This window comes from Pristiophorus japonicus, unplaced genomic scaffold (genome assembly GCF_044704955.1).
Source record: "Pristiophorus japonicus isolate sPriJap1 unplaced genomic scaffold, sPriJap1.hap1 HAP1_SCAFFOLD_429, whole genome shotgun sequence".
NCBI classification, from domain to species: Eukaryota; Metazoa; Chordata; class Chondrichthyes; family Pristiophoridae; genus Pristiophorus; species Pristiophorus japonicus.
In genome coordinates this window covers 82,772-98,974 of record NW_027254190.1, presented here as the reverse complement: position 1 = coordinate 98,974, position 16,203 = coordinate 82,772, and the positions used below count along the sequence as shown (strand labels likewise).

General features: G+C 49.5%; 9 non-coding genes across 9 annotated transcripts; all 9 read right to left on the bottom strand.

The window, feature by feature from the left end:
* Nucleotides 1-1,514: 1,514 nt before the first annotated feature.
* Nucleotides 1,515-1,607, bottom strand: trnay-gua (transfer RNA tyrosine (anticodon GUA)). Its single transcript has 2 exons — nt 1,571-1,607; nt 1,515-1,550 (listed from the first exon to the last, which is right to left on the bottom strand). It is a non-coding gene; the product is annotated as a tRNA-Tyr (tRNA).
* A 1,164-nt stretch (nt 1,608-2,771) lies between these two features.
* trnay-gua (transfer RNA tyrosine (anticodon GUA)) lies at nt 2,772-2,864 on the bottom strand. The gene is made up of 2 exons: nt 2,828-2,864; nt 2,772-2,807 (listed from the first exon to the last, which is right to left on the bottom strand). It is a non-coding gene; the product is annotated as a tRNA-Tyr (tRNA).
* A 2,240-nt stretch (nt 2,865-5,104) lies between these two features.
* Nucleotides 5,105-5,197, bottom strand: trnay-gua (transfer RNA tyrosine (anticodon GUA)). The gene is made up of 2 exons: nt 5,161-5,197; nt 5,105-5,140 (listed from the first exon to the last, which is right to left on the bottom strand). It is a non-coding gene; the product is annotated as a tRNA-Tyr (tRNA).
* Nucleotides 5,198-6,361: 1,164 nt separating this feature from the next.
* Nucleotides 6,362-6,454, bottom strand: trnay-gua (transfer RNA tyrosine (anticodon GUA)). Its single transcript has 2 exons — nt 6,418-6,454; nt 6,362-6,397 (listed from the first exon to the last, which is right to left on the bottom strand). It is a non-coding gene; the product is annotated as a tRNA-Tyr (tRNA).
* Nucleotides 6,455-8,694: 2,240 nt separating this feature from the next.
* On the bottom strand, nt 8,695-8,787 carry trnay-gua (transfer RNA tyrosine (anticodon GUA)). The gene is made up of 2 exons: nt 8,751-8,787; nt 8,695-8,730 (listed from the first exon to the last, which is right to left on the bottom strand). It is a non-coding gene; the product is annotated as a tRNA-Tyr (tRNA).
* Nucleotides 8,788-11,027: 2,240 nt separating this feature from the next.
* trnay-gua (transfer RNA tyrosine (anticodon GUA)) lies at nt 11,028-11,120 on the bottom strand. The gene is made up of 2 exons: nt 11,084-11,120; nt 11,028-11,063 (listed from the first exon to the last, which is right to left on the bottom strand). It is a non-coding gene; the product is annotated as a tRNA-Tyr (tRNA).
* A 1,164-nt stretch (nt 11,121-12,284) lies between these two features.
* trnay-gua (transfer RNA tyrosine (anticodon GUA)) lies at nt 12,285-12,377 on the bottom strand. Its single transcript has 2 exons — nt 12,341-12,377; nt 12,285-12,320 (listed from the first exon to the last, which is right to left on the bottom strand). It is a non-coding gene; the product is annotated as a tRNA-Tyr (tRNA).
* A 2,240-nt stretch (nt 12,378-14,617) lies between these two features.
* On the bottom strand, nt 14,618-14,710 carry trnay-gua (transfer RNA tyrosine (anticodon GUA)). Its single transcript has 2 exons — nt 14,674-14,710; nt 14,618-14,653 (listed from the first exon to the last, which is right to left on the bottom strand). It is a non-coding gene; the product is annotated as a tRNA-Tyr (tRNA).
* A 1,160-nt stretch (nt 14,711-15,870) lies between these two features.
* Nucleotides 15,871-15,963, bottom strand: trnay-gua (transfer RNA tyrosine (anticodon GUA)). Its single transcript has 2 exons — nt 15,927-15,963; nt 15,871-15,906 (listed from the first exon to the last, which is right to left on the bottom strand). It is a non-coding gene; the product is annotated as a tRNA-Tyr (tRNA).
* Nucleotides 15,964-16,203: the final 240 nt, after the last annotated feature.

Sequence of the window (16,203 nt, the reverse complement as noted above, 5' to 3'; positions counted from 1 at the left end):
TAGCCCACTCCTTGTATCCAATCGACATTGCGGAGCAGCAGCGAGCGAGCAACAGCAGGACGCGAAGCCACAGTAACGAAGAAAGAAGCCGAGAAGAGCACGAGACCGCGAAAGGGAAGCGAGGTGACCGGCAAGTAGCGGCCGCCCTGTGTGTGAGGGAGCAGGCGAGAGCGCTGTCTGACTGATAGCCAACTTGTTTTGCCTGAAAGGGAGTGCTGAGTGCTTTGAAGTGTTGCTGCCCACGTCTGCGTGTTGCAGACTGGCGCAATCCAAGATCCAGGATTACGTGCTGAGGGACGCACTTAAAATTGGTACAGTCGCCGCAAAGGCACGGTGGGGAAGGGCCACAGTTTAAAGGCCTTCTGCCACGGTAAACCCGGGGGCAGGAATCAGTACACAACTCCCCTCGGGCTGTACTTGCAACTTCTTTTTCGTGTACATGGAGCACCATGATCTGCAAACACCTATGTAGTGCCATGTACAATGTAAGGTCTGTTTCGTAATGCACGTTGAAAAGAAAAAAATGTAAACGTACCGTCACCCATTCCATGTACTGTATAGTGACACATGTAATGTAATTTTGTTGAATGTACTACAAGGTATCCCGTATTGTACTTGATCTGAAAAGCAAATAAATGTATAGAACGGAACTGCCGTCAGCACCCAAATGTAATGTATGGGATTGCTGACCGCAGCTAAACATACTGAACTGCTTTTGAATGTACTGTACAAATTCTTTTGGCTTCTCTCACCTCATATATCCATCTTTGCAAAAATCAAGAAGTCTTGCTTCTGACATGGCAGAAAATGGTTTGCTGGGCTTTGGCCCATCTGCCGTGAACTCAGTGAGTGACACGTGAGATCACGTTTCTTTCTGGAGAATTGCCCTGAGCCAAAAGCAGAGTGGAGAATGCGGGCATCGATCCCGCTACCTCTCACATGCGAAGCAAGCGCTCTACCATTTGAGCTAATTCCCCAGTAGCTTCTTGCAGTTGAGCCTCGTTTGCTTCTCAGTCGCCTTTTCGCACTCGTCTCCGAGCTGCTCCACGACCATCAGAGAAAACCTATTTGAGGATTGGCCCACTCCTTCAATGCATTGTATCCAATCGACATTGCGGAGCAGCATCGAGCGAGCAACAGCAGGACGGGAAGCCACAGTAACGAAGAAAGAAGCCGAGAAGAGCACGAGACCACGGAAGGGAAGCGAGGTGACCGGCAAGTAGCGGCCGCCCTGTGTGTGAGGGAGCAGGCGAGAGCGCTGTCTGACTGATAGCCAACTTGTTTTGCCTGAAAGGGAGTGCTGAGTGCTTTGAAGTGTTGCTGCTCAATGGCACTCTCTGCTGGTGAGCAGACACAAATGCTCAAGCATAACAGCTGTGTGAAGGTGGATGCAGAGTGCATTAAGGTTTGAGACGAGAAAAGTGGTGTCCTGCGTCTTCAGGGCAACATGATGCATCATAAAGTGAAGAGAGCTGGTTTGAGTGAATTGCTGCTTAATCCAAAAGAACACCAGCTCCTTCGAGCCGGAATTGAACCAGCAACCTAAGGATAATCTTGCTGCATATTGCTACTACAGTCCTCTGCTCTACCAACTGAGCTATCAAAGGAAAGCTGCAAAGATGCTTCTGTGTGATGATTGTTTTCCCAGCGCATGTTGACGCATCTGGCCTCATGGAGTGGCCTGTGCGTCTTCAGTACCAGCCCATGCTGCAGCGCTGTGAGACTGTGAACCGCCAGCTACTCTTTACAGCCTGGAAAACGCGTGTGACTAACAATCACAAGAGTGTAGCTTTGACTTCTTATCAGGCTCGCACATTTTTTGCAAGCTGTGCATTATGAATTTAAAGACCTTGCAAGCTGCCCTACTTGGTCGTGCTGCCTGGCGGCTTGCATGGCAAGTGCCTTCTTCGTGCAGCAGGCAGCGTATGTATCAGTCTGCTCAATCGAAGGTCCTGAGTTAAATGCTCAGAAAAGGAATCAATGCTAAAAAGTCGTTCTTTTAGCTTCTTTCACTTCATATATCCACCTTTGCAAAAATCAAGAAGTCTTGCTTATGACATGGCAGAAAAAAGTTTGCTGTGCTTTGACCCATCTGGCGTGAACTCAGTGACACGTGAGACCACGTTTCTTTCTGGAGAATTGCCCTGAGCCAAAAGCAGAGTGGAGAATGCGGGCATCGATCCCGCTACCTCTCACATGCTAAGCGAGCGCTCTACCATTTGAGCTAATTCCCCAGCAGCTTCTTGCAGGTTGCCCTCGTTTGCTTCTCAGTCGCCTTTTCGCACTCGTCTCCAAGCTGCTCCACGACCATCAGAGAAAACCTATTTGAGGATTGGCCCACTCCTTCAATGCATTGTATCCAATCGACATTGCGGAGCAGCAGCGAGCGAGCAACAGCAGGACGGGAAGCCACAGTAACGAAGAAAGAAGCCGAGAAGAGCACGAGACCACGGAAGGGAAGCGAGGTGACCGGCAAGTAGCGGCCGCCCTGTGTGTGAGGGAGCAGGCGAGAGCGCTGTCTGACTGATAGCCAACTTGTTTTGCCTGAAAGGGAGTGCTGAGTGCTTTGAAGTGTTGCTGCTCAATGGCACTCTCTGCTGGTGAGCAGACACAAATGCTCAAGCATAACAGCTGTGTGAAGGTGGATGCAGAGTGCATTAAGGTTTGAGACGAGAAAAGTGGTGTCCTGCGTCTTCAGGGCAACATGATGCATCATAAAGTGAAGAGAGCTGGTTTGAGTGAATTGATGCTTAATCCAAAAGAACACCAGCTCCTTCGAGCCGGAATTGAACCAGCAACCTAAGGATAATCTTGCTGCATATTGCTACTACAGTCCTCTGCTCTACCAACTGAGCTATCAAAGGAAAGCTGCAAAGATGCTTCTGTGTGATGATTGTTTTCCCAGCGCATGTTGACGCATCTGGCCTCATGGAGTGGCCTGTGCGTCTTCAGTACCAGCCCATGCTGCAGCGCTGTGAGACTGTGAACCGCCAGCTACTCTTTACAGCCTGGAAAACGCGTGTGACTAACAATCACAAGAGTGTAGCTTTGACTTCTTATCAGGCTCGCAGATTTTTTGCAAGCTGTGCATTATGAATTTAAAGACCTTGCAAGCTGCCCTACTTGGTCGTGCTGCCTGGCGGCTTGCATGGCAAGTGCCTTCTTCGTGCAGCAGGCAGCGTATGTATCAGTCTGCTCAATCGAAGGTCCTGAGTTAAATGCTCAGAAAAGGAATCAATGCTAAAAAGTCGTTCTTTTAGCTTCTTTCACTTCATATATCCACCTTTGCAAAAATCAAGAAGTCTTGCTTATGACATGGCAGAAAAAAGTTTGCTGTGCTTTGACCCATCTGGCGTGAACTCAGTGACACGTGAGACCACGTTTCTTTCTGGAGAATTGCCCTGAGCCAAAAGCAGAGTGGAGAATGCGGGCATCGATCCCGCTACCTCTCACATGCTAAGCGAGCGCTCTACCATTTGAGCTAATTCCCCAGCAGCTTCTTGCAGGTTGCCCTCGTTTGCTTCTCAGTCGCCTTTTCGCACTCGTCTCCAAGCTGCTCCACGACCATCAGAGAAAACCTATTTGAGGACTAGCCCACTCCTTGTATCCAATCGACATTGCGGAGCAGCAGCGAGCGAGCAACAGCAGGACGCGAAGCCACAGTAACGAAGAAAGAAGCCGAGAAGAGCACGAGACCGCGAAAGGGAAGCGAGGTGACCGGCAAGTAGCGGCCGCCCTGTGTGTGAGGGAGCAGGCGAGAGCGCTGTCTGACTGATAGCCAACTTGTTTTGCCTGAAAGGGAGTGCTGAGTGCTTTGAAGTGTTGCTGCCCACGTCTGCGTGTTGCAGACTGGCGCAATCCAAGATCCAGGATTACGTGCTGAGGGACGCACTTAAAATTGGTACAGTCGCCGCAAAGGCACGGTGGGGAAGGGCCACAGTTTAAAGGCCTTCTGCCACGGTAAACCCGGGGGCAGGAATCAGTACACAACTCCCCTCGGGCTGTACTTGCAACTTCTTTTTCGTGTACATGGAGCACCATGATCTGCAAACACCTATGTAGTGCCATGTACAATGTAAGGTCTGTTTCGTAATGCACGTTGAAAAGAAAAAAATGTAAACGTACCGTCACCCATTCCGTGTACTGTATAGTGACACATGTAATGTAATTTTGTTGAATGTACTACAAGGTATCCCGTATTGTACTTGATCTGAAAAGCAAGGAAATGTATAGAACGGAACTGCCGTCAGCACCCAAATGTAATGTATGGGATTGCTGACCGCAGCTAAACATACTGAACTGCTTTTGAATGTACTGTACAAATTCTTTTGGCTTCTCTCACCTCATATATCCATCTTTGCAAAAATCAAGAAGTCTTGCTTCTGACATGGCAGAAAATGGTTTGCTGGGCTTTGGCCCATCTGCCGTGAACTCAGTGAGTGACACGTGAGATCACGTTTCTTTCTGGAGAATTGCCCTGAGCCAAAAGCAGAGTGGAGAATGCGGGCATCGATCCCGCTACCTCTCACATGCGAAGCAAGCGCTCTACCATTTGAGCTAATTCCCCAGTAGCTTCTTGCAGTTGAGCCTCGTTTGCTTCTCAGTCGCCTTTTCGCACTCGTCTCCAAGCTGCTCCACGACCATCAGAGAAAACCTATTTGAGGATTGGCCCACTCCTTCAATGCATTGTATCCAATCGACATTGCGGAGCAGCATCGAGCGAGCAACAGCAGGACGGGAAGCCACAGTAACGAAGAAAGAAGCCGAGAAGAGCACGAGACCACGGAAGGGAAGCGAGGTGACCGGCAAGTAGCGGCCGCCCTGTGTGTGAGGGAGCAGGCGAGAGCGCTGTCTGACTGATAGCCAACTTGTTTTGCCTGAAAGGGAGTGCTGAGTGCTTTGAAGTGTTGCTGCTCAATGGCACTCTCTGCTGGTGAGCAGACACAAATGCTCAAGCATAACAGCTGTGTGAAGGTGGATGCAGAGTGCATTAAGGTTTGAGACGAGAAAAGTGGTGTCCTGCGTCTTCAGGGCAACATGATGCATCATAAAGTGAAGAGAGCTGGTTTGAGTGAATTGCTGCTTAATCCAAAAGAACACCAGCTCCTTCGAGCCGGAATTGAACCAGCAACCTAAGGATAATCTTGCTGCATATTGCTACTACAGTCCTCTGCTCTACCAACTGAGCTATCAAAGGAAAGCTGCAAAGATGCTTCTGTGTGATGATTGTTTTCCCAGCGCATGTTGACGCATCTGGCCTCATGGAGTGGCCTGTGCGTCTTCAGTACCAGCCCATGCTGCAGCGCTGTGAGACTGTGAACCGCCAGCTACTCTTTACAGCCTGGAAAACGCGTGTGACTAACAATCACAAGAGTGTAGCTTTGACTTCTTATCAGGCTCGCAGATTTTTTGCAAGCTGTGCATTATGAATTTAAAGACCTTGCAAGCTGCCCTACTTGGTCGTGCTGCCTGGCGGCTTGCATGGCAAGTGCCTTCTTCGTGCAGCAGGCAGCGTATGTATCAGTCTGCTCAATCGAAGGTCCTGAGTTAAATGCTCAGAAAAGGAATCAATGCTAAAAAGTCGTTCTTTTAGCTTCTTTCACTTCATATATCCACCTTTGCAAAAATCAAGAAGTCTTGCTTATGACATGGCAGAAAAAAGTTTGCTGTGCTTTGACCCATCTGGCGTGAACTCAGTGACACGTGAGACCACGTTTCTTTCTGGAGAATTGCCCTGAGCCAAAAGCAGAGTGGAGAATGCGGGCATCGATCCCGCTACCTCTCACATGCTAAGCAAGCGCTCTACCATTTGAGCTAATTCCCCAGCAGCTTCTTGCAGGTTGCCCTCGTTTGCTTCTCAGTCGCCTTTTCGCACTCGTCTCCAAGCTGCTCCACGACCATCAGAGAAAACCTATTTGAGGATTGGCCCACTCCTTCAATGCATTGTATCCAATCGACATTGCGGAGCAGCAGCGAGCGAGCAACAGCAGGACGGGAAGCCACAGTAACGAAGAAAGAAGCCGAGAAGAGCACGAGACCACGGAAGGGAAGCGAGGTGACCGGCAAGTAGCGGCCGCCCTGTGTGTGAGGGAGCAGGCGAGAGCGCTGTCTGACTGATAGCCAACTTGTTTTGCCTGAAAGGGAGTGCTGAGTGCTTTGAAGTGTTGCTGCTCAATGGCACTCTCTGCTGGTGAGCAGACACAAATGCTCAAGCATAACAGCTGTGTGAAGGTGGATGCAGAGTGCATTAAGGTTTGAGACGAGAAAAGTGGTGTCCTGCGTCTTCAGGGCAACATGATGCATCATAAAGTGAAGAGAGCTGGTTTGAGTGAATTGATGCTTAATCCAAAAGAACACCAGCTCCTTCGAGCCGGAATTGAACCAGCAACCTAAGGATAATCTTGCTGCATATTGCTACTACAGTCCTCTGCTCTACCAACTGAGCTATCAAAGGAAAGCTGCAAAGATGCTTCTGTGTGATGATTGTTTTCCCAGCGCATGTTGACGCATCTGGCCTCATGGAGTGGCCTGTGCGTCTTCAGTACCAGCCCATGCTGCAGCGCTGTGAGACTGTGAACCGCCAGCTACTCTTTACAGCCTGGAAAACGCGTGTGACTAACAATCACAAGAGTGTAGCTTTGACTTCTTATCAGGCTCGCAGATTTTTTGCAAGCTGTGCATTATGAATTTAAAGACCTTGCAAGCTGCCCTACTTGGTCGTGCTGCCTGGCGGCTTGCATGGCAAGTGCCTTCTTCGTGCAGCAGGCAGCGTATGTATCAGTCTGCTCAATCGAAGGTCCTGAGTTAAATGCTCAGAAAAGGAATCAATGCTAAAAAGTCGTTCTTTTAGCTTCTTTCACTTCATATATCCACCTTTGCAAAAATCAAGAAGTCTTGCTTATGACATGGCAGAAAAAAGTTTGCTGTGCTTTGACCCATCTGGCGTGAACTCAGTGACACGTGAGACCACGTTTCTTTCTGGAGAATTGCCCTGAGCCAAAAGCAGAGTGGAGAATGCGGGCATCGATCCCGCTACCTCTCACATGCTAAGCGAGCGCTCTACCATTTGAGCTAATTCCCCAGCAGCTTCTTGCAGGTTGCCCTCGTTTGCTTCTCAGTCGCCTTTTCGCACTCGTCTCCAAGCTGCTCCACGACCATCAGAGAAAACCTATTTGAGGACTAGCCCACTCCTTGTATCCAATCGACATTGCGGAGCAGCAGCGAGCGAGCAACAGCAGGACGCGAAGCCACAGTAACGAAGAAAGAAGCCGAGAAGAGCACGAGACCGCGAAAGGGAAGCGAGGTGACCGGCAAGTAGCGGCCGCCCTGTGTGTGAGGGAGCAGGCGAGAGCGCTGTCTGACTGATAGCCAACTTGTTTTGCCTGAAAGGGAGTGCTGAGTGCTTTGAAGTGTTGCTGCCCACGTCTGCGTGTTGCAGACTGGCGCAATCCAAGATCCAGGATTACGTGCTGAGGGACGCACTTAAAATTGGTACAGTCGCCGCAAAGGCACGGTGGGGAAGGGCCACAGTTTAAAGGCCTTCTGCCACGGTAAACCCGGGGGCAGGAATCAGTACACAACTCCCCTCGGGCTGTACTTGCAACTTCTTTTTCGTGTACATGGAGCACCATGATCTGCAAACACCTATGTAGTGCCATGTACAATGTAAGGTCTGTTTCGTAATGCACGTTGAAAAGAAAAAAATGTAAACGTACCGTCACCCATTCCATGTACTGTATAGTGACACATGTAATGTAATTTTGTTGAATGTACTACAAGGTATCCCGTATTGTACTTGATCTGAAAAGCAAATAAATGTATAGAACGGAACTGCCGTCAGCACCCAAATGTAATGTATGGGATTGCTGACCGCAGCTAAACATACTGAACTGCTTTTGAATGTACTGTACAAATTCTTTTGGCTTCTCTCACCTCATATATCCATCTTTGCAAAAATCAAGAAGTCTTGCTTCTGACATGGCAGAAAATGGTTTGCTGGGCTTTGGCCCATCTGCCGTGAACTCAGTGAGTGACACGTGAGATCACGTTTCTTTCTGGAGAATTGCCCTGAGCCAAAAGCAGAGTGGAGAATGCGGGCATCGATCCCGCTACCTCTCACATGCGAAGCAAGCGCTCTACCATTTGAGCTAATTCCCCAGTAGCTTCTTGCAGTTGAGCCTCGTTTGCTTCTCAGTCGCCTTTTCGCACTCGTCTCCGAGCTGCTCCACGACCATCAGAGAAAACCTATTTGAGGATTGGCCCACTCCTTCAATGCATTGTATCCAATCGACATTGCGGAGCAGCATCGAGCGAGCAACAGCAGGACGGGAAGCCACAGTAACGAAGAAAGAAGCCGAGAAGAGCACGAGACCACGGAAGGGAAGCGAGGTGACCGGCAAGTAGCGGCCGCCCTGTGTGTGAGGGAGCAGGCGAGAGCGCTGTCTGACTGATAGCCAACTTGTTTTGCCTGAAAGGGAGTGCTGAGTGCTTTGAAGTGTTGCTGCTCAATGGCACTCTCTGCTGGTGAGCAGACACAAATGCTCAAGCATAACAGCTGTGTGAAGGTGGATGCAGAGTGCATTAAGGTTTGAGACGAGAAAAGTGGTGTCCTGCGTCTTCAGGGCAACATGATGCATCATAAAGTGAAGAGAGCTGGTTTGAGTGAATTGCTGCTTAATCCAAAAGAACACCAGCTCCTTCGAGCCGGAATTGAACCAGCAACCTAAGGATAATCTTGCTGCATATTGCTACTACAGTCCTCTGCTCTACCAACTGAGCTATCAAAGGAAAGCTGCAAAGATGCTTCTGTGTGATGATTGTTTTCCCAGCGCATGTTGACGCATCTGGCCTCATGGAGTGGCCTGTGCGTCTTCAGTACCAGCCCATGCTGCAGCGCTGTGAGACTGTGAACCGCCAGCTACTCTTTACAGCCTGGAAAACGCGTGTGACTAACAATCACAAGAGTGTAGCTTTGACTTCTTATCAGGCTCGCAGATTTTTTGCAAGCTGTGCATTATGAATTTAAAGACCTTGCAAGCTGCCCTACTTGGTCGTGCTGCCTGGCGGCTTGCATGGCAAGTGCCTTCTTCGTGCAGCAGGCAGCGTATGTATCAGTCTGCTCAATCGAAGGTCCTGAGTTAAATGCTCAGAAAAGGAATCAATGCTAAAAAGTCGTTCTTTTAGCTTCTTTCACTTCATATATCCACCTTTGCAAAAATCAAGAAGTCTTGCTTATGACATGGCAGAAAAAAGTTTGCTGTGCTTTGACCCATCTGGCGTGAACTCAGTGACACGTGAGACCACGTTTCTTTCTGGAGAATTGCCCTGAGCCAAAAGCAGAGTGGAGAATGCGGGCATCGATCCCGCTACCTCTCACATGCTAAGCGAGCGCTCTACCATTTGAGCTAATTCCCCAGCAGCTTCTTGCAGGTTGCCCTCGTTTGCTTCTCAGTCGCCTTTTCGCACTCGTCTCCAAGCTGCTCCACGACCATCAGAGAAAACCTATTTGAGGACTAGCCCACTCCTTGTATCCAATCGACATTGCGGAGCAGCAGCGAGCGAGCAACAGCAGGACGCGAAGCCACAGTAACGAAGAAAGAAGCCGAGAAGAGCACGAGACCGCGAAAGGGAAGCGAGGTGACCGGCAAGTAGCGGCCGCCCTGTGTGTGAGGGAGCAGGCGAGAGCGCTGTCTGACTGATAGCCAACTTGTTTTGCCTGAAAGGGAGTGCTGAGTGCTTTGAAGTGTTGCTGCCCACGTCTGCGTGTTGCAGACTGGCGCAATCCAAGATCCAGGATTACGTGCTGAGGGACGCACTTAAAATTGGTACAGTCGCCGCAAAGGCACGGTGGGGAAGGGCCACAGTTTAAAGGCCTTCTGCCACGGTAAACCCGGGGGCAGGAATCAGTACACAACTCCCCTCGGGCTGTACTTGCAACTTCTTTTTCGTGTACATGGAGCACCATGATCTGCAAACACCTATGTAGTGCCATGTACAATGTAAGGTCTGTTTCGTAATGCACGTTGAAAAGAAAAAAATGTAAACGTACCGTCACCCATTCCGTGTACTGTATAGTGACACATGTAATGTAATTTTGTTGAATGTACTACAAGGTATCCCGTATTGTACTTGATCTGAAAAGCAAGGAAATGTATAGAACGGAACTGCCGTCAGCACCCAAATGTAATGTATGGGATTGCTGACCGCAGCTAAACATACTGAACTGCTTTTGAATGTACTGTACAAATTCTTTTGGCTTCTCTCACCTCATATATCCATCTTTGCAAAAATCAAGAAGTCTTGCTTCTGACATGGCAGAAAATGGTTTGCTGGGCTTTGGCCCATCTGCCGTGAACTCAGTGAGTGACACGTGAGATCACGTTTCTTTCTGGAGAATTGCCCTGAGCCAAAAGCAGAGTGGAGAATGCGGGCATCGATCCCGCTACCTCTCACATGCTAAGCGAGCGCTCTACCATTTGAGCTAATTCCCCAGTAGCTTCTTGCAGTTGAGCCTCGTTTGCTTCTCAGTCGCCTTTTCGCACTCGTCTCCAAGCTGCTCCACGACCATCAGAGAAAACCTATTTGAGGATTGGCCCACTCCTTCAATGCATTGTATCCAATCGACATTGCGGAGCAGCATCGAGCGAGCAACAGCAGGACGGGAAGCCACAGTAACGAAGAAAGAAGCCGAGAAGAGCACGAGACCACGGAAGGGAAGCGAGGTGACCGGCAAGTAGCGGCCGCCCTGTGTGTGAGGGAGCAGGCGAGAGCGCTGTCTGACTGATAGCCAACTTGTTTTGCCTGAAAGGGAGTGCTGAGTGCTTTGAAGTGTTGCTGCTCAATGGCACTCTCTGCTGGTGAGCAGACACAAATGCTCAAGCATAACAGCTGTGTGAAGGTGGATGCAGAGTGCATTAAGGTTTGAGACGAGAAAAGTGGTGTCCTGCGTCTTCAGGGCAACATGATGCATCATAAAGTGAAGAGAGCTGGTTTGAGTGAATTGCTGCTTAATCCAAAAGAACACCAGCTCCTTCGAGCCGGAATTGAACCAGCAACCTAAGGATAATCTTGCTGCATATTGCTACTACAGTCCTCTGCTCTACCAACTGAGCTATCAAAGGAAAGCTGCAAAGATGCTTCTGTGTGATGATTGTTTTCCCAGCGCATGTTGACGCATCTGGCCTCATGGAGTGGCCTGTGCGTCTTCAGTACCAGCCCATGCTGCAGCGCTGTGAGACTGTGAACCGCCAGCTACTCTTTACAGCCTGGAAAACGCGTGTGACTAACAATCACAAGAGTGTAGCTTTGACTTCTTATCAGGCTCGCAGATTTTTTGCAAGCTGTGCATTATGAATTTAAAGACCTTGCAAGCTGCCCTACTTGGTCGTGCTGCCTGGCGGCTTGCATGGCAAGTGCCTTCTTCGTGCAGCAGGCAGCGTATGTATCAGTCTGCTCAATCGAAGGTCCTGAGTTAAATGCTCAGAAAAGGAATCAATGCTAAAAAGTCGTTCTTTTAGCTTCTTTCACTTCATATATCCACCTTTGCAAAAATCAAGAAGTCTTGCTTATGACATGGCAGAAAAAAGTTTGCTGTGCTTTGACCCATCTGGCGTGAACTCAGTGACACGTGAGACCACGTTTCTTTCTGGAGAATTGCCCTGAGCCAAAAGCAGAGTGGAGAATGCGGGCATCGATCCCGCTACCTCTCACATGCTAAGCGAGCGCTCTACCATTTGAGCTAATTCCCCAGCAGCTTCTTGCAGGTTGCCCTCGTTTGCTTCTCAGTCGCCTTTTCGCACTCGTCTCCAAGCTGCTCCACGACCATCAGAGAAAACCTATTTGAGGATTGGCCCACTCCTTCAATGCATTGTATCCAATCGACATTGCGGAGCAGCAGCGAGCGAGCAACAGCAGGACGGGAAGCCACAGTAACGAAGAAAGAAGCCGAGAAGAGCACGAGACCACGGAAGGGAAGCGAGGTGACCGGCAAGTAGCGGCCGCCCTGTGTGTGAGGGAGCAGGCGAGAGCGCTGTCTGACTGATAGCCAACTTGTTTTGCCTGAAAGGGAGTGCTGAGTGCTTTGAAGTGTTGCTGCTCAATGGCACTCTCTGCTGGTGAGCAGACACAAATGCTCAAGCATAACAGCTGTGTGAAGGTGGATGCAGAGTGCATTAAGGTTTGAGACGAGAAAAGTGGTGTCCTGCGTCTTCAGGGCAACATGATGCATCATAAAGTGAAGAGAGCTGGTTTGAGTGAATTGATGCTTAATCCAAAAGAACACCAGCTCCTTCGAGCCGGAATTGAACCAGCAACCTAAGGATAATCTTGCTGCATATTGCTACTACAGTCCTCTGCTCTACCAACTGAGCTATCAAAGGAAAGCTGCAAAGATGCTTCTGTGTGATGATTGTTTTCCCAGCGCATGTTGACGCATCTGGCCTCATGGAGTGGCCTGTGCGTCTTCAGTACCAGCCCATGCTGCAGCGCTGTGAGACTGTGAACCGCCAGCTACTCTTTACAGCCTGGAAAACGCGTGTGACTAACAATCACAAGAGTGTAGCTTTGACTTCTTATCAGGCTCGCAGATTTTTTGCAAGCTGTGCATTATGAATTTAAAGACCTTGCAAGCTGCCCTACTTGGTCGTGCTGCCTGGCGGCTTGCATGGCAAGTGCCTTCTTCGTGCAGCAGGCAGCGTATGTATCAGTCTGCTCAATCGAAGGTCCTGAGTTAAATGCTCAGAAAAGGAATCAATGCTAAAAAGTCGTTCTTTTAGCTTCTTTCACTTCATATATCCACCTTTGCAAAAATCAAGAAGTCTTGCTTATGACATGGCAGAAAAAAGTTTGCTGTGCTTTGACCCATCTGGCGTGAACTCAGTGACACGTGAGACCACGTTTCTTTCTGGAGAATTGCCCTGAGCCAAAAGCAGAGTGGAGAATGCGGGCATCGATCCCGCTACCTCTCACATGCTAAGCGAGCGCTCTACCATTTGAGCTAATTCCCCAGCAGCTTCTTGCAGGTTGCCCTCGTTTGCTTCTCAGTCGCCTTTTCGCACTCGTCTCCAAGCTGCTCCACGACCATCAGAGAAAACCTATTTGAGGACTAGCCCACTCCTTGTATCCAATCGACATTGCGGAGCAGCAGCGAGCGAGCAACAGCAGGACGCGAAGCCACAGTAACGAAGAAAGAAGCCGAGAAGAGCACGAGACCGCGAAAGGGAAGCGAGGTGACCGGCAAGTAGCGGCCGCCCTGTGTGTGAGGGAGCAGGCGAGAGCGCTGTCTGACTGATAGCCAACTTGTTTTGCCTGAAAGGGAGTGCTGAGTGCTTTGAAGTGTTGCTGCCCACGTCTGCGTGTTGCAGACTGGCGCAATCCAAGATCCAGGATTACGTGCTGAGGGACGCACTTAAAATTGGTACAGTCGCCGCAAAGGCACGGTGGGGAAGGGCCACAGTTTAAAGGCCTTCTGCCACGGTAAACCCGGGGGCAGGAATCAGTACACAACTCCCCTCGGGCTGTACTTGCAACTTCTTTTTCGTGTACATGGAGCACCATGATCTGCAAACACCTATGTAGTGCCATGTACAATGTAAGGTCTGTTTCGTAATGCACGTTGAAAAGAAAAAAATGTAAACGTACCGTCACCCATTCCATGTACTGTATAGTGACACATGTAATGTAATTTTGTTGAATGTACTACAAGGTATCCCGTATTGTACTTGATCTGAAAAGCAAATAAATGTATAGAACGGAACTGCCGTCAGCACCCAAATGTAATGTATGGGATTGCTGACCGCAGCTAAACATACTGAACTGCTTTTGAATGTACTGTACAAATTCTTTTGGCTTCTCTCACCTCATATATCCATCTTTGCAAAAATCAAGAAGTCTTGCTTCTGACATGGCAGAAAATGGTTTGCTGGGCTTTGGCCCATCTGCCGTGAACTCAGTGAGTGACACGTGAGATCACGTTTCTTTCTGGAGAATTGCCCTGAGCCAAAAGCAGAGTGGAGAATGCGGGCATCGATCCCGCTACCTCTCACATGCGAAGCAAGCGCTCTACCATTTGAGCTAATTCCCCAGTAGCTTCTTGCAGTTGAGCCTCGTTTGCTTCTCAGTCGCCTTTTCGCACTCGTCTCCGAGCTGCTCCACGACCATCAGAGAAAACCTATTTGAGGATTGGCCCACTCCTTCAATGCATTGTATCCAATCGACATTGCGGAGCAGCATCGAGCGAGCAACAGCAGGACGGGAAGCCACAGTAACGAAGAAAGAAGCCGAGAAGAGCACGAGACCACGGAAGGGAAGCGAGGTGACCGGCAAGTAGCGGCCGCCCTGTGTGTGAGGGAGCAGGCGAGAGCGCTGTCTGACTGATAGCCAACTTGTTTTGCCTGAAAGGGAGTGCTGAGTGCTTTGAAGTGTTGCTGCTCAATGGCACTCTCTGCTGGTGAGCAGACACAAATGCTCAAGCATAACAGCTGTGTGAAGGTGGATGCAGAGTGCATTAAGGTTTGAGACGAGAAAAGTGGTGTCCTGCGTCTTCAGGGCAACATGATGCATCATAAAGTGAAGAGAGCTGGTTTGAGTGAATTGCTGCTTAATCCAAAAGAACACCAGCTCCTTCGAGCCGGAATTGAACCAGCAACCTAAGGATAATCTTGCTGCATATTGCTACTACAGTCCTCTGCTCTACCAACTGAGCTATCAAAGGAAAGCTGCAAAGATGCTTCTGTGTGATGATTGTTTTCCCAGCGCATGTTGACGCATCTGGCCTCATGGAGTGGCCTGTGCGTCTTCAGTACCAGCCCATGCTGCAGCGCTGTGAGACTGTGAACCGCCAGCTACTCTTTACAGCCTGGAAAACGCGTGTGACTAACAATCACAAGAGTGTAGCTTTGACTTCTTATCAGGCTCGCAGATTTTTTGCAAGCTGTGCATTATGAATTTAAAGACCTTGCAAGCTGCCCTACTTGGTCGTGCTGCCTGGCGGCTTGCATGGCAAGTGCCTTCTTCGTGCAGCAGGCAGCGTATCAGTCTGCTCAATCGAAGGTCCTGAGTTAAATGCTCAGAAAAGGAATCAATGCTAAAAAGTCGTTCTTTTAGCTTCTTTCACTTCATATATCCACCTTTGCAAAAATCAAGAAGTCTTGCTTATGACATGGCAGAAAAAAGTTTGCTGTGCTTTGACCCATCTGGCGTGAACTCAGTGACACGTGAGACCACGTTTCTTTCTGGAGAATTGCCCTGAGCCAAAAGCAGAGTGGAGAATGCGGGCATCGATCCCGCTACCTCTCACATGCTAAGCGAGCGCTCTACCATTTGAGCTAATTCCCCAGCAGCTTCTTGCAGGTTGCCCTCGTTTGCTTCTCAGTCGCCTTTTCGCACTCGTCTCCAAGCTGCTCCACGACCATCAGAGAAAACCTATTTGAGGATTGGCCCACTCCTTCAATGCATTGTATCCAATCGACATTGCGGAGCAGCAGCGAGCGAGCAACAGCAGGACGGGAAGCCACAGTAACGAAGAAAGAAGCCGAGAAGAGCACGAGACCACGGAAGGGAAGCGAGGTGACCGGCAAGTAGCGGCCGCCCTGTGTGTGAGGGAGCAGGCGAGAGCGCTGTCTGACTGATAGCCAACTTGTTTTGCCTGAAAGGGAGTGCTGAGTGCTTTGAAGTGTTGCTGCTCAATGGCACTCTCTGCTGGTGAGCAGACACAAATGCTCAAGCATAACAGCTGTGTGAAGGTGGATGCAGAGTGCATTAAGGTTTGAGACGAGAAAAGTGGTGTCCTGCGTCTTCAGGGCAACATGATGCATCATAAAGTGAAGAGAGCTGGTTTGAGTGAATTGATGCTTAATCCAAAAGAACACCAGCTCCTTCGAGCCGGAATTGAACCAGCAACCTAAGGATAATCTTGCTGCATATTGCTACTACAGTCCTCTGCTCTACCAACTGAGCTATCAAAGGAAAGCTGCAAAGATGCTTCTGTGTGATGATTGTTTTCCCAGCGCATGTTGACGCATCTGGCCTCATGGAGTGGCCTGTGCGTCTTCAGTACCAGCCCATGCTGCAGCGCTGTGAGACTGTGAACCGCCAGCTACTCTTTACAGCCTGGAAAACGCGTGTGACTAACAATCACAAGAGTGTAGCTTTGACTTCTTATCAGGCTCGCAGATTTTTTGCAAGCTGTGCATTATGAATTTAAAG